Here is a 23,378-nt window from a genome sequence, read left to right as displayed (position 1 = left end):
ACAGTGAAGAGAGGTTTGTTAGGTGTTTCATTCACATGTATCAAATTGATTGAGGATGGTTTAGAGGAATGAAAAAAAGTGTTGGAAGAATTATTGATAGTCTTCTCTTGCACTAAAATCTTATCACGGATTAAATCAATTTTAGGAGAGAGACAAGGGGTAGGCACTGATGTTTCAGTAGGAAGAGTAATACTAGGAAAGGTCATATCATCCTCTATCATCAAAGGATCTACATAGGGAATAAACTCTCTAGGAGAAGGATCAACATTACTCTCTAAAGTCTCACTTTTGAGAGGGAGATCTTTGAAAGACATGTTAACCATCTTGCTTTGAACTAGGGTTTCCTTATGAGTAGAACCAAGTTGAGGAGAGGGAGATGCTTTATTTTTAGAGGGAGAATAATTGAGATTCAAGGAAGGTGAGAAACTATCAAGGGAATTTTCAATCTTGATTTCATCCCCTTTGGCTAGGGATAGAGAATAATCTACACCTTCTTCTAATGGTTCATCCCAAATAGTGAAGTTGTTGAAAGGAATGTTTGAAGTATTGTCAATTTCGGGAGAGGAGATAACATTGTTTATTAATTCCTCATCCTTAGGAGGAAGAGCATCAATAGATGTGTTAAACTCATCCTCTTTCCTCAAAATATGTTCAATATGATCTTTAGGGGAGAGAGAATTAAGGAAATTGCTTATTATTTCATCTTCTTTCTCTAAGGGATGCTTATGTGTAAGACAAACTTTAGGAGAAGGGTAAGCATTTATCATTAATTCATCATCTCTAGTGGGAATCTTGTTGGAGAAGAAAATGCCATCACTAGGAAATGTAGGGATAATGCCATCTTCTTGCACAAAAGGATCCTCATGAGGGGAGTGTTTTTTAGGAAGAACATGAACATATTTCTCCAAAGATTCATGCTTAGGAAGGAGATCTTTGAAAGAAGTGTTCATAACCTCTTGTTGCACTAACATCCCCCCATTGGAAGGACCAACTTTAGGAGAAAATTCAATGTCCATCAATACCTTTTCACTTAGAGAGGAATCATGGAGGGAAGGTGAAGTAACATTAAGAAAGGTGTTTATGATATCATTCTCTTCCTCTAGGATAGCTAAATAGGAAGGGCACATTTTAGGAGAGTTGCCAAGATCACTCTTAAAGTCTTCATCCTTAGAGCATGGGAGAGTCTCAAAGGGATTGGTAGCAACTCTTTTAGACACTAAAATGTTGTTATAGATGGGGGGAGGTTCTTTAGGAGAAGGAAAAATTGAAACAAGGGAAGCCAACCCATTATCACATCTATGAAATGAAGGCATCATGACAACAATTTTCCTCTTTCAAATGATAACACATGCAAAATAGAAGGAAATTTTTAATTTCAACCAATGAAAGCACTTAGAATGTAGATTTAGAAAATGAAATTTATGATTCAAATGAGTTCCTAAATCAGATTTGAAATTATTGATCCCAATTAAGCTATCCACAAGTTCAACTTTGAATTGAAAAATTAGGGTTTTAGCAAAAATTTCCTCTAGATTTTTTTGAATCTTGCAAGAAATTAAAACTTGTAAATACAAATTTGAATTTGAAAACACTCAAATTTGAAAACATAAATCAGAATTAGAGAAGATTGGAGTTCACGTCGGGTTCACCAAAATGTGTGGGGGAAAAAGTGACACTAAGCAAACATGCCCTAATCTCACTTTCAATCACACATTTGTGGAATACGAAAGAGCCTAGAGGTATCACACAATTGGCTACTTCTTCTTGTGAAAGAGAGAGCCATGGGCTACCTATTAGGATTTCTATTCCTTTGTTGTAATTGAAAGATAAAGTGACACAAGTTCAATCCCTAACCCCAAAGTGCAAGTATGAACTAATAACAAGATTACAGAATTGAACTTAAATGATGGAAAGCTGTAAACACAAGGATAAGACAAGAATGTAAATGCATACCCGGAGTTAAAATCTGACTGAAAATGTTCGGGACGGGGGCGCGAGCGCCACTGTCCTGATTCTGCCCCTGAAACTGCTCTGAAAACTGCTGTTTTTGTACTCTGGAAAAGCTATCAAAAATGCTGAAAATGCTGTCTGTCAGGAGGACCAGGGCGCCCAGCGCCCCTGTCCCAGGGACTAGGGCGCCCCATGCCCCTGTCCTGGTCTTTTGCTCTGAAAATTGGTGTGTTGGTCAGTCTCCGTCTGCTTCTCCCGGATCTGCAACTTGCGGCGTCGTCCGAATTCCGAAACCTGCACTTATATCTGAAAAGGTGTTTGGGCGGCTATATAGGGTTTTGCCTTAGTCAAACCCCCACTTCGGTGATTTCCACCTCCACGAATAGCCAAGTTGTATTGTAAAATGTATTGTGTGTGCAGACCTAGTGTGTGTGCAAGGTCCTAAAATGCAAGAAAGCAAACTAGAGCAACCTAGAAAGTAAACCCTAATTGCTTGTAAGTGATAATGTAAATGCTCTAAATCAAGATGCAAAGTGATCTAAAGCATGAATAAATGATATATTGAAGCTTATGCAAAGACATGAAAACAACATGAAACCATACCCAACCCTCAAGGGAGGAGTACAAGCCAATCTTCAGTCGGTAATCTCCTATTGTTCTTCAATGTCTTCCAAGCCCTAAATGGATGAATGAAATTGATAAATGCTTGATAGAAGGATGTTGAATGTTGTTGAAGTCTTCAAAGATCTGCTCTTTCGCTGCATAGAAGGTCCTTGAAAGCCAAAATCCCCCCCTCTTCAAATGAAGAAGGAGAGCTTTTATGTATGAAACCCTAGATCGTAAATTCATATTTTGGCCGACCTAGAGATTGAATATCCCACCAATTTCTTGGGGTTAAGCTTTATTTTATGATTGGATCGCGCTCCTAAAATTTTGGGAAAAATGTCTGGGACCATGTTGCACTCCGGGCGCCATGGTCCCGACAACTTTTCACCAAATTTTTAGGGCCGTCGGATATGATGATTTTAGAGAGAATCCCGAAGTTATAGGTGATTTCAAGATTTTTTGACCCCCGAAATCAAGCCCCCAAGTTCAAAATAGGACCTAATCAGGGTTTTTGATTACATGATGTATAGGAGGAATAAAATGAAAAGGGCACACTTTAATGAAAGGGCCCAACCTTATGATATAGGAGATGATGAAATAGAGCCTTAGACCTAATTAATTTGATTAATTAAGTGCTAAAGGGGAAATGCAATGCAAAATACAAAATGCGCCAAGGCGGGTGCTAAACTAGGTGCGAAATTGTACCACCCTACCAAGTGCGTACAATTTACGACGCTACAAATAGGCTAACAAAGAAAGCCTAAGAGGGAAGTTTGAAGATATGTGGATGGTTGAAGGTGAGACCATTCAGCAGTATGGAATAAGAATCAAAACAGTTGTTGGAGAAATCAAGAGTGTAGGTGGTAAAATAGAAGATTCCACTGTGGTAAGAAAAGTCCTGAGATCCCTATTGTTAGTTTATGCAATAAGGGTTGCTACTATTCAGGAGCTGAGATCAATAGACAAGACTAAGGTATCCTTGGACTCCATCATAGCCAAGTTGACATCCTATGAGCTAAATAGTTTTGATGGTAGTGTTCAAAAGACTGAATGAACATTTAAAGCCTCTGCTATGCCATCCAGAAAAGGAAAAAAAGCTAGCACTAGTGGTGAACCTAGACAGAGTAGAGAAATGAATGATGAGGAGATTCTAATGGCATTTGAAGCTCTCCTTGCCAGGAAGCTTCCTAAAGGAACCAGTAAATACAAAGGTAAGATACCTTTGAAATGCTTTTCTTGTAATCGGATAGGACATATTGCTATAAACTATCCTAATGGCGATAACAAGGACAAACTAGAAAGGTTCAAGAAAGATGAGGAATCAGAAGATGAAGAGAATGAAGACATTGTGTTTGTTGTTGTAAAGGAAGATGTGGCAGACAAGAAGGCTCTTGTCTCTCGGTTTGATAATTCCAATGAGTGGATCATTGATAGTAGTTGTTCTCACCATATGACAGGTGACAAGAGCAAGTTTCTATCCTTGGAGGAGTATGATGGTGGTGTGGTTCGCTTTGGCAATGATGCACCATGCATGGTCAAAGGTAGAGGGTCCATCTCTTGCAATGGAAAGAGAAATGCTGACAATGTGTACTGGGTTGATGGTCTCAGACACAACCTTCTGAGTGTTGCCTAGCTGAATGATAGTGGCCTCACTCTGGAATTCAAGAATGGAGTTTGCAGAATCAAAGGAAAAGATGGTGAATTGGTGGCCACCAGCATGCAGACCAAAGGAAACCTATTTCATCTGAATGCAAATATAATTACATGTCTTATGGCTAAGTTTGATGATAGCTGGATATGACATAGGAGACTCTGCCATGTAAACTTTGATAACATTGTGAAGGCTAGTAAGATCAAGGTGGTTAGAGGGTTGCCGGTGCTAAGCAAACTAGATAATACCTTGTGCAGAGAGTTTCAATTGGGGAAAATGTCTTCCTCAACCTTCAAAGGTAAATCTTTAACTGTTGACAACTTGCTTGATCTTGTGCATATTGATTTGTGTGGTCCTATGAAAACTAGAAGTATGGAGGGTGATAGGTACTTCATGATTCTCATTGATGACTGCTCAAGAATTATGTGGGTCACATTCTTGAAAGACAAGTCTGAAGCCTTTGTGAAATTCAAAGCTTTCAGAGCATTAGTGGAGAAGGAAAGCAGTAAAAGGATCAAGTGTCTCAGAACTGATCAAGGAGGGGAATTCACTTCCGGTGAATTCAGCAAATATTGTGAAGAATTTGGCATCAAGAAGCAGTTGTCTGCCCCCTGAACTCCATAGCAGAATGGCCTAGCAGAGAGGAATAACCAGACTGTGGTCGAAGTAGCTAGAACCATGTTGATTCAAGGAAAGGTAGCTCACACCTTTTGGAGAGAAGCGGTGAGCACTACAGTCTACACAATGAACCGGGTACTCATAAAAAAAGGTAAGGACAAAACTCCTTATTAGTATTGGACCAGTAAGACACCTATGGTTAGCTACTTTAGGGTATTTGGTAGCAAATGTTACATCAAGAGGAGTGAACATTAGGGCAAATTTGAAGCTAAATGTGATGAGGGAATATTCCTAGGATATTCCACCAAGAGTAAAGCTCTCAAATGTTACAACAATAGGACTTAGAGAATTATGGAAAGTATCAATGTAAGAGTTGATGAATCCTCTGAGAAAACTGAGGAAACCGGCAGTGAGCAAGCTGTAAATGAACTGGTTGCAACCTTCTGGGAACTGGTTGTTAGTCAACCAAGTACCAGTAATAGTGTTCCTGAACCAGTGAATGCTGATACTGATGAAGATGAGGATGAAGAGGAAAAACAAGAAGAACCAGTCAAGACCATTCCTTGGTATGTCAAGTTGAATCATGATCCTAAGCAGATCATAGGAGATAAGGATGCAAGAATCCTCACAAGAAGAAAGATCAGAGAAAACTCATGTATGATCTCTGAATTTGAGCCTAAATCATTCAAAGACGCTCATAAAGATGAAGACTGGATCAAGGCAATGGAAGAGGAACTTGACCAGATAGAGAAAAATGGTACATGGTCCTTGGTACCTAGACCAGAGCATAAAAATGTTATTGGCATCAAATGGGTGTTCAGAAACAAGTTGAATGAGGATTGCACAATGATTAGGAATAAAGCTAGATTGGTGTGCAAAGGATATGCTCAAGAAGAAGGAGAAGACTATGGAGAAACCTTTGCTCCTGTAGCCAGATTGGAAGGAGTTTGTATGCTCCTTGCATATGTAGCTTTTAAAGGATTCAAGGTATATCAAATGGATGTAAAATCTGCATTCCTAAATGGTGTACTTGAAAAGGAGGTGTATCAACTAGATGGGTTTTCCCTATCTGAGGATAGTGATATGGTGTACAGACTACATAAAGCCTTATATGGTCTAAAGAAGGCACCTAGAGCATGGTATGAACATCTACATTCCCATCTTGTGATGATTGGATTTGAGAGAACAAGTGAGGATAGTAGTATCTACTTGAAGTCTGAAGGAGATCAGATCCTGATCTATGAGGTTTTTGTTGATGACATTATCTTTGGTGGAGATGACAAGATGAGTCATGAGTTTGCTGATGAGATGAAGAAAGAGTTTGAGATGTCACTCATAGGGGATATTAAGTTCTTCATTGAACTATAGATCTAGCAGATGAAAGATGGAATCTTTATCACTTAGTCCAAATATGTCAAAGAGGTGTTGAAGACCCTTGGCATGGAAGATAGCAAACCGGTTGGTACATCGATGATGACCAGTTGCAAACTATCAAAAGAGGATGATTCCGCACTAGTTGATGAGAAGGAATACAGATCAATGATTGGTAAGTTGCATTATGTAGTGCATAGCAGACTGGATATTGCACATGCAGTTGGCATTACTGCAAGGTTCTAGAAAAGTCCAAGAGAATCCCACTTGGTTGCAGTCAAGCAGATTCTTAGGTATCTGAAGGGAACAGTTGACTATGGATTATGGTACCAATATAGCAATGATTTCATTCTGAAAGTATTCATAGATGCTGATTGGGTAGGTAATGTGGATGACTAGAAAAGCACAACCAGTGCTGCATTCTTTCTTAGTGGTAGACTAGTCTCATGTATGAGTAAAAAGTAGAGTTGTATCTCTCTGTCTACAGTGGAAGTGGAGTATGTTGCATCTTTCATGAACTGCACTCAGACAATCTGGATGAAGCACGTTTTAAATGGCGTCAAAATCCCTGTATCTGAACTGGTAAGTATATTTTGTGATAACACAAGTGCTATCAATATTTCAAAGAATCCGGTTTTACATTCTAGAACCAAGCATTTTGAGCTTAAGTATCATTTCTTGAGGGAAAAGGTTCAAAATAAAGAGATTGCACTGGTACATGTTTCCAGTAAGGAGAAGTTAGTAGACATATTCACCAAGCCTCTCCCAAAGACTACATTTGTGCATTTAAGAGGTGAATTGGGGGTACTACCCCTTTAGGAGGTGAACTAAAAGTATTTGTTCCACATCAATCAGGTATTGCATAGTCACATTTTTTTTGATTGATGTGTTGAAGGATGCTACTCCTCAGGGGGAGCAGCATAATGGAACAGGGATGCTTGTGCCTCCACTTTAGCATTGTTGTCAAACGGGGAGAAGATGTGAAGCAGAGAGATATCTTTGTATATTGCCATCAATGCCAAAGGGGGAGATTGTTGGCATTATGTGAACCAGTATAAGGACATAATAATATTGTATGTTGTCATTGATGTCAATATGTGATATGAAGTGAATCGGCATATCTGATATGTGAGAAGAGAGAATCGGCATATGTGTGAACCGGTATATATGCCAAAGTGAAGTAGTATATTTGTTCAAGGTGAATCGGCATGTAGTTATGGGAACCAAAACATGGAAGAATTGTATGACTACCGGTTGGTAGGTAGTTTCCACTTCAGGATTTCCGGTTGGAGTACCTCAAGCCTGTGTGACTCAATCGGTGATCTTTATGTGATGAGTTAGCAGTATAATGTAGAACAGATCATGTTGCCACATAAGCGCTATGCGCATCAAGGATCTTGCATGAAGAAGACTATCCCTATCTACCTTGGGAATGTGCAAAGTTTGTCAAACGGTAATAACGCATGATGGGTTATCAGCCGCCATGAAATCGGTGGATAATGGATGATGGAGAATGTCTTGATATCGATTCAAGATTGTTGCATTTAATGTAGTATGATTCAACGATCAGGATTAGACTGTTTGAATTGCCTAACCTAACAGGTTTAGGGTTTAAGGTTTTTGCTACTAACCTGTTTGTTTCCTATAAGGTCGATGTTGTGTTTCTTTCCAAAGTTGTTGGTAAAAGCTGTATGTGTGTATCTAAGGAAAGTGATACGTGAATCTTGCTAGACCAAAGGAGAGAAGCAATACCTATAAAGTGAATGTGTAGAAGGTGAAGAGGAGCCAAAATAGATCTACATTAGCATTGAGTGTTGTTACCAGATCATTGTAATTCCTGTTGATCTTTAATCACTTCAATAGTTGTGAAATCCCTTAATAGGGTAGCCTTAACCAACATGATACAAATCCTTTAACAAGGTAACTCAAAGTTATTAAGTTCTGGGAAGCTATAGAGCTCTGGAGATCCTTTAGCTATTTAGTTCTTGAAATCCTCTAATAAGGTAACCCTAACCGGGTTTAACCCTTAACCCGGTATTATAGCCATCCCTTAACCGGGTGATCCCTAATAGGATTGGTTCCTAGCAGAACTTATTGTAATGTCTTTAACCGAACAAGGCTCCTAACAGAGAAGACTTCTAAAGAGTTCAAAAAGCAGCTTGTGGGTATTCATCCCCACTGTGGTTTTTCCCAGTTGGGTTTCCACATGAAAAATATGTGTGTCATGTGTGATGCTTTTATCTTGTGATGCTTTGTTATTACCTGTTAAGCATATGATGGTTTTGTGTTTTATGCCTATCTATAAAACACATTGAACTAACTATTGTGAATATCTGATGATAGTTTACATGTTCATGCATGAGGGTGTAATGGTACTATAGTATTGAGCTCAGAGGAAAGCTTAGTGAGTAACTGGTTTGTGATTGTTTTAGTTGTTCTGGGTCTTACTAGTTGCACTCTGTTTCAACCAGTGTCACTGCTTGCTAGTCACTTGGAGTATTTGATGACAAACCAGTTTTGGATAGTATTTTGCCTGTACTGATTCACCCCCCGTCTCAGTACCAGTTTGGTACTATTCGTTCATCATTGAGTTATCAATTTTGTCATTTAAATTTTGATAATCTAATCAAAATAAGTAAGAAGCACTGAGTAAGAGGTCTACTGAGCTTGGAAAAACCTGAGAATGCTATGTGCCGAGGATGTTAGATGGGTAAGATGACCATATCATTCTTCACAAGTAAGTCCTACACTTCTAAAGGAATTTTAGATCTTGTGCACACTGATCTTTGTGGTCCTATGAAAGTTCAAAGTTATTATGGTGATAAATATTTCATATTATTTGTGGATGATTACTCAAGGATGATGTCAGTTATTGTTTTAAAAGAAAAATTAGAAGCTTTTCAAATGTTCAAATGGTACAAGGCAAGAGTTGAAAATGAAACAGGAAGAGAGTTGAAATGTCTTAGATCTGATAGAGGAGATGAGTTCACTTTTGATGAATTTAACTTATTTTGCAATGATCATGGTATAAAGAGACAAGTTTTTGCACTGAGAACTCCACAACAGAATGGGATAGCTGAGAGAAGGAATAGATCTATTGTAGATTGTGCTAGAACCCTGATGACAGAAAAGAAGGTAGCTTAGACATTTTGGAGAGAAGTAATAAGCACTACAGTTTACACCTTGAACCGAGTACAACTGAAGAAAGGAACTATGAAGACACCGTATGAAATCTAGTATGACAAGAAACCAAATGTAAGTTATTTTAAAATATTTGGAAGTAGATGCTATGTTCATAAAGACGACAGAAATGGAAAGTTTGATCAGAAAAGTGAAGAATGAACATTTCTTGGTTATTCTTCTAGAAGTAAAGCATTTAAATGTCTGATCAAATCATCTAAAAAAATAGTGGAAAGTGCAAATGTGAAAATTAATGAATTTGTAGAAAGAAATGATGAAGGAAATTCCAAAGAACTAGAAGATTATGAAGAATTTGTATATGTTCAACCTAGAAGTCCTACCGAGAAAGTTGCTAAAGAAAATGAAGAAAATATCCGGTTACCGAGTGATGAAGAAGATCATACAGAGCCTACTGAGCCTATATTAGCCAAATATTTCAGAAGAAATCATGCATCAAGTCAGATTATAGGAGATAAGGATGATCCAGTGATGACAAGGAACAAACTGAGACAAGACACATGTCTGATATCTGAATTTGAACTGAGGATAGTGAAAGAGGCATTTAACAATGAAGATTGGGTAAATGATATGACAAAAGAGATTGATCAAATCAAGAAAAATGAAACATGGACACTGGTCCCAAGACCAAAAGACAAAAATGTAATCAATACAAAGTGGATTTTCAGAAACAAGCTAAATGAAAAAGGTTAGGTCATTCGGAATAAAGCAAGACTAGTTTGCAAAGGTTATGCTCAAGAAGAAGGAATAGAATATGGTGAGACTTTTGCACCTGTGGCCAGACTTGAGGGAGTAAGAACATTGTTGGCATATGCTACTTACAAAAATTTCAAGGTATATCAGATTGATGTCAAATCTGCATTTTTAAATGGTATATTAGAAGAAGAGGTTTTCATTGAACAACCTGAAGGATTTGTTGAAGAGAAGAATCAAGATTAGGTATGTAAGCTGAACAAAGCTTTATATGGTTTGAAACAAGCACCCAGAGCATGGTATGACAGATCGCACTCTTATTTAATCAAGATTGGTTTTATAAGAACAAGTGAAAATAGCAACATGTATATGAAGAATGATGAGGATATTGGAATACTGATATCAACAATATTTGTTGATGATATTATTTTTTGTGGAAATGATTTTTTATGCAAGAACTTTGGAAATGAAATGTGCAAAGAATTTGAGATGTCACTAATCGGTGAAATAAAGTATTTTATAGGTTTATAGATATTGCAAATGAAAAATAAGATTTTCATTACTTAATCCAAGTACATAAAGGAAATCTTGAAGAAATTTGGAATGGAGGATTCTAAACCTGTAAGTACTCCTATGGCTACCAACTATAAACTATCAAAGAATGATGAATCTGCATCTGTTGATGAGACACTTTACCGATCTATGATTGGAAAGTTACAATATGTAGTGCACAGCAGGCCAGATATAGCACATGCACTAGGTATTGTTGCAAGATTTTTTGTAGATCCCAAAGAAACCCATATGACAACAATCAAGAGAATTTTTAGATAGCTGAGAGGCACTGAAGATTATGGTTTAGTATATAAAAATAGGAATGATTTTGATTTACAAGTCTATACTGATGCTAAACATTGATGATAGGAAAAGCACAAGTGGTGGCGCTTTCTTCTTAGGTGAAAGACTAGTAAGCTGGCTTAGCAAGAAACAAGGCTGCATTTCACAATCAAGAGCTGAAGCTAAATATGTCACTGTAGCATTGAATTTCACAAATATAGCATGGATCAAACAACTATTGGAAGGTATAAATGAAAAATTTACTAAGCTAGTAACTATATTTTGTGATAATACTAGTGACATTAACATTTCAAAAAATCTAGTAATGCACACTAAGACAAAGCATATCTCTATAAAGTATCATTATCTCAGAGAAGAAGTTCAAGAAAAGAAAATTGTGTTGGAATATGTTAACACAAAGGAACAAATTGTAGACATCTTCACCAAGCCACTGCCAAGGGACACTTTTGAGCATCTTAGAAGAAAGTTAGGGGTCCTACCCCTATCTTCTACTCACTAACAGAGTTCGGTGAAAGCATCAATTCTATGACTCTACAGAATACTATTTATGAGTTGATGCTAATTTACACACTTTAGGAGGTTTTCTGAAGTTGTGCAGGGAAGTAATCATGTATTAGTCTTTACTTTTTGGCATTGTTGTCAAAGGGGGAGAAGACTAAATGGAACAGATAGAAGAAGACTATTAATCAAGGAAGAAGACTACAAAAGAATATTAACAACTCAAGGATAACAGGAGAAGAATTTTAGATCAAATCAATTGGAATAAATAAAGTTGGTATTGCCATTTATGTTGGTATTGCCATCAATGCCAAAGGGAGAGATTGTTGGCATATCAATAGAAAGAAGATATTGTTGGCATTTTAGTAAGGTTACTGAGAAGATTATTGATGTAACTGAAGAAGGATGACTACTGTCTTAATAATATTATTTTGTCATTGATGCCAAGAAATTGATTTTTTGATTTAGTATGATGTTGCCATATCTTAAGAAGTATGTTTTGATGAATATTAAGATGTCGGTAAGTGACACAAAAATAATATGAGAATGAAGGGGAGTAATAAGTTATTCAATGGGCAACTATTACTGAGTTAGACAATGATGAGATTTTGTTGTTTTGATTATGTTGATATCCTATATATATGTGTATTCATTGATTGAATAAAGATATGAAAAGATTTTCATTCAAGATGAGTTAAGGTTTAATACTGTTCTATGTTACCAAGGAAAGAACCTAGTCGGTAAACCCTAAGGTTATCGATATCGGTTAGACAAGGCAGAGTGTCTATTGAGTGAACTTCAGTATTTACCGAGTTACAACTGAGCTATAACAGAACGCATTGCATGATTAAAAAGCATTATTAAATGAAGGATGCCAATGAACTGGAGATGTATAGTTGATCTGTATGTTATGCATGAACTTTGTTAAAAGATCTATGACATTGCAAATTAAGGAATAAGATCTACAATGCAGGTTAAACGGTCATAACCTAGCACAAGTTCCAAGGTGAGGTAAAACATTTTTCAGATCGAAGGATACAATGAATCTAGACAAGATTAATGATCTGATGGCTAAGATTGATCATGAGAAATATGATCAAGGAGATTAAGCAGTTAGGAATTATTTATAAATAAGGAATTGTTGATGAACAATGTATGCAGGCAAATGTATGCACAGTGATGCAACAAAGGTGACTACCGAGTACAGAAGATTGAAGAACAGACTAAGGAAAATTAGCAAGGAGAAAGATAAGTCTATGACAAGATTATCTTAAGCATATTGAGCACATAGAATCTACTTTAGCATTTTTTAGATGTGAAGTTGCAGATATATTTTATTACTATTATTTATTTTGTAAGTGATAGAAAATCTCTTAACCGAGTGGACTTAATAGTCTTATTTATAAATCCTCTAGCAAGGTGACATTCTAGTTGAGTGTTTGAAATCCTTTGACAAGGTCACTTCTAACAAAGTTTAAGATCCTAACAGATCTAAGGGAAATCCCTTAACCATGTCACATCTAGCAATGTGTATGTAATCTTTAATAAGATTTGCTTTTAATCGAGCATACTCTAGAAGGGTATATTTCTTAGTGGGTCCGAAATCCCACAGTGGTTTTTCCCTATTTGAGTTTCCATGTTAAATCTGGTGTTGGATGTGTTATAATGTTTTAAGTTTATGAGTTTGCATGTTTTATAGTTTTGGTTACATATATCAATAAAGGCTACCAAGGTTGAATATGAAGTTTAAGATGAATATTGAGTTTGTATGATTCACCCCCCCTCTCATACTTGTTAATAGTGAACAACTGTTGTCAATTACCCATTCATCCTTGTCTTTATTTTTGCAGCAAGTTCCTTCTCTTCAGTTACATTCTCTTCCAGTGTCGGATCATCTTCCTTGATAGCCAGGAATGCCCATTCCTTCCCATTGTCGGATCCACTAGCAATTATTTGTCCTATAGAATTAGTAATCAGTAATGCCCTAGAATTAAGATCTGTAATGCCTCATCATCATCAAAATTAGTAATGCCTTCCTCATTCTCTATGTAGCATGATTTGTCTCTATTTTTCTTGTATTTATACTTGTTCTAATATCCAGGGTTAGGCTTAAATAATCTTCTAACTCTTTCTTCAAATCTTGAATTCCTTTCAGGACATCTAGATGCAAAATGACCAATCTTATTACATGCCAAACATTTAAAAGGTACTTTTCCTTCATACTTAGTTCCTACTAGTCCTTTAGGTACTCTTCTAGCAAATATTGCTTCAAGTTGGTCAAACTCATCATCTTCTCTCTTCATCTCTTCTAATTCCTTTGCATATAAATCTTTATAGACTTGCTTACTAGTTGTAGATGTAGATGCATGAAAAGCAGGTTCAGACTTCATAGCTCCAGAATGTCCAAATTCTTCAAGCTCAAAAGCACATAGTTTCCTAGCCAAAGTATCTTTGTTAACAGATGTATTAGCAATTGTTCTCAACTTATTAATAGCAGTAGCCTTCATTATGTAAGCCAGTGGCAGGGCTCTTAAAACTTTAGAAATAATTTCATTTTCGCTTAGAGTTCCACCACAACATTGAATTCCCATAACAATCTCATTTACCCTTTCCATGAATGTAGTAATCCTTTCATTTTCTTCCATCTTCAGGTTTTCATATCTCACCTGGTAACCATCAAGTTTAGAAATCTTCACTATAGGGTCACCTTCATGATTTGTCAGTTAATTTCATTTAATCACATTATTTGTTGATCAGAAAGTGCACACAAGAGGGCTTCTCTTGCTCTATAATCATTCTCAAGCTCCTTGTCCAGGTTTACTAGAGGAGGATTATCATATCCCAGATTAGAGGGTGTGACACCACTCTCTACAATCTCCAAAATCTCCTTGCCAAGACATCTCAGATGAGTCTCCATCTAAATCTTCCATACTATGTAATTTGTTCCATCAAGTCTCAAAATATCCCTTTAAAAGATAGCTCCTGAAGAACTGGATGAACTTGAATTGTTAGTTGCCATAGGATCTTCCTCGAGAGGTTAAGATTTATATAGAGATGACCAAAGCTCTAATACCAAATGTTAGACAATTCAAATAATCAGAAGACTACTGAGAGGGGTGGGGGTGAATCAGTTGTCGCAGATTACCAAAACCATTAGCAATTTAAAATTTAATACTAGAACCCAAAACATTAATACCAGAATAGGAGATAAATCAATTAAGCATAAATAATAATCATAGAATAAATATCATCCACATGACACCAAGATTTGTATGTGGAAAACTTGGTAAAGGGAAAAACCATGGTGGGAAGCCTACCCACTGTCAAATAATAATTCTGCAGTACGTATGCAAATTACAATTGAGGGACCTGCACTTGCAAGAAGGCCAACAACCTAGAGTGCACTTCTCACTACAAAAGGAGCCTCACTAACTACATAGAAATCCAAACTACATTCCAGAGAAGTGTTGAACTATAAAAGATAGCATGTCCTATGCCTGAGTACAGTTTCGGTTAAGCTCAATACTGGAGGATTAAATCCTCTTACATAAACCTAATTTGATCACCAATGATCTACCAACTCCTCTACTGGAATGATATTACATTATTCACACATTACATTCCTTGACCATGACCTCTAACAATAACCATGATGATGTACAATGAGATCTTACATCTATATATACAAACCCTTAGCCATAAACAATCAGGTCAGCCACCAGACAATAAACCAATTACATAATTACAAACCATTTCGGCTTTAGGCCAAACAAATAATATCAACACATAAGACATCCCAGAAATACATTAATAGGTCCTAACCACACATTACATTAAATTCGGTCCATAACCTAGATCAACCGGGACCAATTATAGGTCCACACCCTATAGCAATGATCTCCATTCACCAAGTCTTGAACTATTGGAAACCAATAAAACTGACAAGGAGGGTGAATCAATGTTATACCAAAATAAAAGATTATAGCCTTAACAAAATATTCATACACCAATTGGTATATCGGTATAAACAGAATTGAAATAGTTAAAGAAACCAATAAGCCAAACACATAAATGAGAACCATAACAAACATATTTATACGTGGAAAACCTTAATGAGGTAAAACCATAGTGGGATTTGTGACCCACAATATTAATACACTAGCCATATGAAGAGATATTACAATATATTATGGGTTTGCACTTGCAAGAAGGATTACAACCTAGAGAGCACTGCTCAATCATAATATGAGCCTCACTGACTACATTAAATTCTAGACAACAATCCGGAGAAATGTGAACTACTAAGATAGCATCTTCTATGCTAGAATATTTTTCTAGTTTAAGCTTTGTCTGTTCTGGTTGAAACCCTAAACCCCTTTACCAGAATAACTATTGGTAGTGGGTGAGCGTCCCTCGTAGGGATTTGTGACAAGGTTTAACAGCCTCTTATGGATTCTATAAGTCTATTGGTTGTATCTGGCATTGATAGATCAATCTTTTGGTACAATAGCAACCCTAGCTTGTAACAAGTGGTATCAGAGCTTGGTCACAGGTTCGAATCACGCAGGCCGTGGTGAGTGTTGCTGGGAGGGGGATTGTTGGCAGTGGACCAATGTCCCTCACGAGGATTTGCGACAAGGTTTAACAACCTCTTGTGGATTCTATAAGTCTTGTGGTTGTATCGGGCATTGATAGGTCGATCTTTTGGTGCAATGACAACCCTAGCTTGTAACAATAACTCTTACAATGAATTCCTCACATACATAATCTCTCTAATATATTTCACATCATATTACATTTAGATATCCATTACATTACATCCCTATCACATCAAAATGATCTAATCAATGTGCCCTATATACCCTATACAAATTTATGCCTTATGTTGGCTTACAAATATATACAAATGTAAAAACATTTAAAAACAAGTTGCCAATGTTGGATCCAAGATAAGTCAGCCTCCAATATCAATAAACTTTACTATACCATGTTGGCATGCATTGCCAGTGACCAAAGAAATATTTCTGACCTGTCGGTGTCGGTGTCAGTGGCAGGGCCGGTGCTGGTGTAGAATCTATGAGGTGCCTGCCCATACATTATATGAATCTGAAACCCAAAATCATGTTGCCATCAATGACAACATAGTGAAACCAACCAATAGAGTGTCAATTTCCAACAATCTCCCCATTTTGCATTGATGGCAACACTCATGTGAAAAAGTGGTCATGGTTTCATTTGCCGGTTTCATCCTGCCCTGCTCCCCTTGAGCTGAATATGCAAAATACTCCATATCTCCAAAATTCCAAAAACTCTATAACTCACCCTAACAAATGTCAAAGAATAAGTACTGAATATCTCCAAACATTCCTTACCAAAGCTTGACTAGTTTTAGGATTTCCGGATAAGCTTTCTCCAGTAATTCCACATAAGTATCCCAACTGATTTTGAATGTGCTGGAGATAGATACAAGTCCACTCAATAAATATACAGAAGATTATTTCTCATTGACATCTGCTGGTGTGGGGTTTCTCAACATATCCATGCATTCCTTCTTATGTACAAAGAGTGAATCCAATCTTGGACTCACTAAACCTCTCATACTTCTGGCTCTCTGAATGATTTTATCTCTTTCCTTTTCAAGAGAAGAAATTTGGTTCTCCAAAGTCAAAATTTGACCATCAATTGATTTTGTCAATGAAATTAATCCATCAAAAGAGTTAGCAATACTAGCAATTTTATCTTGTATCTCTTTTATCTTTTTCTCTACATTTGCTATAAGTATATCAGTATTGCAACATACCTATTATGCCTTGCATATCTTTCCACATTAGTTTCCTTGTGTTACAATATGGGTTCCCTATTGTTTTTCTCGCATTTTGCTTTGTCCTTTTTCTTTTTATTCTTTTGCGTCGGAACTCTAGAGTCCCAAAGTCCCAAGGTATCTTTTTGTTCTTTTGATTTCACCAACCCCAGAACTTCGGATCCCCGGAGTCCCGAGGTTGGTCTCCTTTTTTTTCTTTTGTTTTCTCATTCTTTACCTTGGAACTTCAGAGTCCCAAAGTCTTGAGGTGTGTGCTTGATCCACCTTGGAACCCCGGATTCCTGGAGTCCCGAGGTGGATCCTTGTTTTCTTGCCTTCTTACCTTGGACCCCCAGAAATGGGGGTAGGATGTTTGGTTTTGTGTCTTGTGCCGAGCTCAGAACCTGAGGACCTCGAAGTCCTGAGGTCCTATTTAAAGCCCTTGTACAGATAGGTTTGGGAGGAGGTATAAATAGGAATGATGAAATTTTAATGTTCATTTGTGCATTCAAAGCTCCTTCTTCCTTGCCTCCTAACCACGATCCTCTAAACTGTCAAGCTTCCTTTTTCTTTCTTGGGAATTTTGATCCACCATGTAGGTGATTTTTCTTGCCCTTTTGGTCATTTGTAGGATAGATTTCTTTCTTTGTCAAGGTTTTATTTTTGTTTTCTCTTCTTTTCATTTTGTATCCCACATGCCCTAAATTCCTTACCCCAAAACCCCAGATCCCTAGAGTTTCAGGTGGTTTACTATCTACCCTAGAACCCTAGAACCCTAGAGTTGTGGATTATCTCTTTGCAAGGGACTCATATCACCTACCTTGGAACCCTGGAGTTTCGAGGTCTATCTCTTGCAAATCCTCTCACTAAAATCCTATTGACCATTTGTCTCGGGACCATGGGATCCTGAGATGAGCTTAAATTCCTTACCTCGGAACCTCAGAGTTCTAGAATCAAGTGTTATCTACCTAGCACAGAACCCCAAAACCCTAGAGTTCTATACCATATCCATCCATATGCACTTAGTCCGAAACCCCGCAACCCCAGAGTTCTGGACCTTGTTTTAATAAGGAAATTTCTTTACCCCGGGACTTTGGAACCTTGAAGTCCCGAAGTAAATAAAATTTTATGTTTTTGATAAGGGACTAAAACTTGATTTCTTCTTGGAGATTTGAGCAGTTAGATGGACTCATCTTCCAGCAAAAGAGGGAAATAAATTAATTGACTCCTAGCTACCATGAAGTATCACTATCAGGGATAGGTCTATGCCTCAAAGTTGGATGATCAAATCAGGTGGGTCACTGACATAGAAATTGAAGATATCAAGACCCAACTAGATAAGCCCAGACTAAAGGCCCTACACAGGAGAATCAAAAGATCAGGCTTAGTGGAGACAACTATTTTTCCACAATCAGTGCAAGCACCAGAATTTATAATGACAATTGCTCAGTTCTACAACCCAGATACTATAAAGTGCACTGATGTAGAAGGAAGGATATTTATCGACTTGTCTCTTGACATGTTGGGATTCATGTTTGGTATCCCAACCAGGGAAGAGATATTCATTTCAACTGAAGAGGAGGCCTTAAAGGAATGGAATGACAAAGTTGCAGCAAATAAAATGCACATGAATGAAAACTAGTTGGAAGAAGAGAGAAAATAGATCTCAAGGCAACAAAGATCCTAAAGGTAGACTTCAAGGAGCCCCAAAGAGACTTGATTATTATGCCGAGCAAGGCCTTTGGCAATCCTAATTGTAAGAATTTCCATCAATGGATGTTCCAGTTTATGACCACTATCCTAATTGGAAAATAATATTTTGATTGGCCGTAGATCCTCTTTGACAACATTTGCAAACAAATGAAGGAAGTCCATTAGACCCAAAAATTCTTTTTCACATCTTATGTCATCTAGGTGGCTACTAGAGTTGGAAACTTTTTGGGACTACAAGTAGAAGGTAAATTAGGGGAGTAGGAAGGACAACAGAAGGTATTGGAATATTATTCCCAACTCCCCCTAGCCAATGCAAAGGCTGATTTCAAAAGAATTAATGAGACCTTCATTTTTCCAGTAATAATTAAATTAACAGGAGATGCAAGATACCGGATTAGCCTGGAGGCCATGGCTATTATCCAAGAGTGGGCATGTTGCTTTATCCAAAACCCATGCTCCACCTATATCAGGGTCAATGGATTTACTGGGAACCCAATGTTGCTCCCCAGATACTGTAATGATAGAGTGATTTTGTTGGAATATGTAAGGCAACTTTTGGGTCTCCAATCTCTCTTATCATCAAAGCATAAAATAGGCATTGATTTCTCAATGTCAATTGGATACTTCTCATGCTCAAAGATACAAGTTGTAAAGCTAGCAAAGCCAGAGCTTCAAGATTTGAACTTGAGAGAATATGATTATGCTAGCAAGTTCTATGATCCCTACGGGAAGCTCAAACAAGCTATGCCCAAGGCATATGAGGGATACAAGCTGAGACTGGAGGATTTATGGGCTAACCTCTAGAATAGTTTTGAAGTCAGGGAGAAAAAATATAATAGGTTATTTGTGCCACAGATAAGGGATTTTGGAATTGAGACAAATCTCCCTAAAGACCTCAAAGATGATGGAGACCTGCTTAATGTGGCTTATAAAGGGTTAGAAATTGATAAGAAGCCCCTCTCCCTAATAAGGTGGTCCGCAAATGAAGATGTGAATATTGAAAAGGTTTCTCAAGTAGTCATCAATAGGACCAAGCAATGGCTAAGCTAGAGGGTCAGGTCAAGTGCCTCAAAGGGGAAACAGAAGGAGTCCACTTCAGGGGTACCCCAATCAAGGAGTTACAAGGAGTATGCTCGGAAGATGAGATCAAGCTCAAGACAAAATATGCCCACCAATCCTGATGAGGGGGAGAAACCTCAAGAAAGAACTGAGGACTTATTGAAGAAAATCCAAGATAATATGAAGGAGTCTGAGCTATTGAAGAAGGAAGTAGACCTTGGAGTGACTGATGGATTGGGAGCAATACCATTCACCAAAGTCCTCCCACCAAGGACAACTATAGGGAAGACTGCAGGAGAAGGTACCCAAGAGTAGGAGGAAGAAATAGAAATTACTAAAGATATACCTACTCAACCACCCTCAACAACTGCCACACAATATCCAAGTACCAATGCCCTTGCACCATCACCAGTTAACATACCCATAGGGAAGCCTAGAGTCCAAGGCTTCAGGTCTAGCATCGAAGGAATAGGAGTTAGGAACATTGAATCTAATTCATATTAGGAGAAAGAGGATCTCGAGCAACATCAGCCGACATGAGGTGACAAAGAAGAGGATGAGGTAGAGGACCTATTGAATGAAAGATTAGTTCTAACCCCTCAAGATCAGGAGGACCCCCTCAAGGATATAGCAGTCGGGCAAGGTGAAATGGGGGAAAATGAGGAAGAGATGATATTCAATGAAGAGGTCAGTGGTAAGTTGGGAGAATTACATAGTTAATAGGCTCTCCAAGACAATCTAGCCCACCAAGTTACTTCACCTCAAGGTCCCAGGCAAACAAAGGCAAAGGAAAGAGATGAAGCAGAGGACCATGCGAAGGTCCATGTTAGAACTGCAGATACAATGTAACATCAAGGTGACAAGGATGAAGATATACCACAATGGCTTGAGTTCACTTTTGAGAATAAAAAGAGAAAAGTGGAGCTTCCTAAGGTCACTTTGCAACAAGTAATCATAAAGGAGCCACCAAAGGTTAAGAAGCCAAAAATCGTACAACATCTATAAAAAATGGGCTCTGGTGAAGTGATTGTAGATGTGGCAGTCCGACTCCAAGCTAAGGGACAAGCTTCCCCTAGGTATAAAATATCACAGGTAAATTTGGGTAAACAAACCAAGTGGGGAGAGCTAGATACTTTGGAGTTAGCCACAAGCATTGTGAGAGGCATTTAGAGAAAGAGCACACTTCAAACATGGAGCTCAAAGTGAAACTAGGGAGATACAAGTAGCTACTGGTTGAAATGAGAAAACCTCTAGAATCTTGTAGGGCTGATGACCTACCTTCGACCTCATCATTTCCAGAGGGATAAGTGAAGGCACTAGTAGAGGTCAGATGGGTGACTGCTAGAGCCAAATCATGGGCCCAGATGAATGCAGTGAAAAATAGATTATTTTTACAGGACACCATGCAGATATATAGTGAAGAAGTCAAGGTAGGCAGAACTTTAGCTTCTTGTTCTTCACAATGGGAGTGGAAACTAAATAATTTTAACAAATAGCTCCAAATTTTGGGTAAGGTATTGCGGTTAGGGGAAGAAACAATAATGGAGGAGCACCTCTTAGGAGGAGACAATTGTGAAAACTTGATGTCCTATGTGTACATTTTGGAGCTAAAGATTGAAATGTTTCAGTAGTATATGAAGGATATGATAGAGATTCGGGTTCCTCTCCTCAAAGAAATTTTGAAATATGATAATTTTTTAAAACATATGCTTGGAGCCTTCAATTTAGGACTAACTAATAACGGAATAATGGAGAAACAACAAGTTTTGAATTAGTGGGATGCATACGAGGCTCAACATTTAGGACCTTCAGCCTAGTTTGATTTCGTCCTCATGGACAGGTACACATACTTGATCACTCAGTGTCAAGAGGTAGCCGATACAGTAAAAGAGCTAGACAAAGGAAAGAAGCATGTAGATGGAGTTTTGAAGAAGTATAAATTTAAAATTAAACATGTAGTTGACCCTCCTATCCAAGCATTCGCATGCATAATTGATAATTATAGAGCTTTCATTAAAAAGTGAGGAATGAACATACAGTTTCTAAAGATAGCAGGGTTTTTGCATGAATCCCCAATTTTGTATTTTCAATTGTAGCTCCTACTTAGGTTCCAATTTTGAGCAAAATCCTGCATGACTACAAAAATGTGGCTCACCTAGCATAGTCTTTGTAATGCTCATGCAACCCCCATTTCGTAGTAGTTAAGTGGAGTATCAAGGCAGAAACTTGCAAGTTAACTATGACTCCTAGTTTCAATTCTTAATTTAGGTTAGATTTATTTCCTAGATAATAGGGCAGAAAACTTCTATAAATTGAGAATTTGGATTCATTTGTAAGGGTCCCCAAATTGATGATTTGTGGCCCACTTAGAGATTTTTAGAGAATTTTGAAGATAATTAAGAATGAGTTATTTTTGTTACACATTCAATGAGATTAATACAAGTAGCAACTTGTAGATTGCCTGATCTATGTTTATGTTCTACGAAATTGTTCTATGTAATCTGGTAACGTCTATTATTTGGAGTTAGCAATGTGGTGTGATATTTTTGTTTATTACTTTATGAATTATATTGTGCATGTCAGTGGTGTATGAGAATTATTGTGATAGGCTGTATTGTTGATGATTTTATTTCCATAAGTGTGAAATTGATGATTTTGGAGGTTTACTAGAGGTTCGTTGTTGAATGCTATCTTGGATAATATTAGATTATTTATTGAATTGCAGGGAACTAACTGAGTAGTTCATTAGGTTGTTAGTGAATTTATTTTATTAGTGTTTTCTTGTCCCCTTTAATCTTCATAGTTTATTTTCTAGAGAATCTTAAACCAAAAAAAAAATACAAAAAATGGAAGTGCAACTATCCACGATCAATGAGATCTAGTTTCAACCAGTAGGCCCCCTAACAAGTACAACCACATCAACCATTGGGCTTCCCATCACCATCATGACCTGACAATAGAGACCTTAGGGTAGTGAGTTTTCCCAAAGTCATTGCTTCTCAGGAGAGGTGGTGAGTGTTCACATTGGCTACTTGATTGTTAGCGGGTGTGTCAAAAATAGTCATCAACAGAAACTGGCACTAGAAGGAGGGCCATATACTAGTCCCTTTTTTGGTTAACCCCATATGGTACTTCCAAGAGATGGATTGTTGCCCTTTACCCAACCTAACCTCAACTACGAGCAAGATGACATTCTTACCCAGCTATATGATCTTGCTTGGGACAGTACTAGAGATTATAATGATTGGTTACAAGCACAACAAGTCTTGGACAATGAAAGACAAAGGGCTATATGTATAGAAGCAAAGGCCCAAAGACAACTAAAGACATATGAGAACCCACAGGAAAATCCATAACCACCTCCGC

This window comes from Cryptomeria japonica, chromosome 7 (genome assembly GCF_030272615.1).
Source record: "Cryptomeria japonica chromosome 7, Sugi_1.0, whole genome shotgun sequence".
NCBI lineage: Eukaryota > Viridiplantae > Streptophyta > Pinopsida > Cupressales > Cupressaceae > Cryptomeria > Cryptomeria japonica.
The sequence above is the reverse complement of the archived record's forward strand: the minus strand, read 5'-3'. Positions refer to the sequence as shown.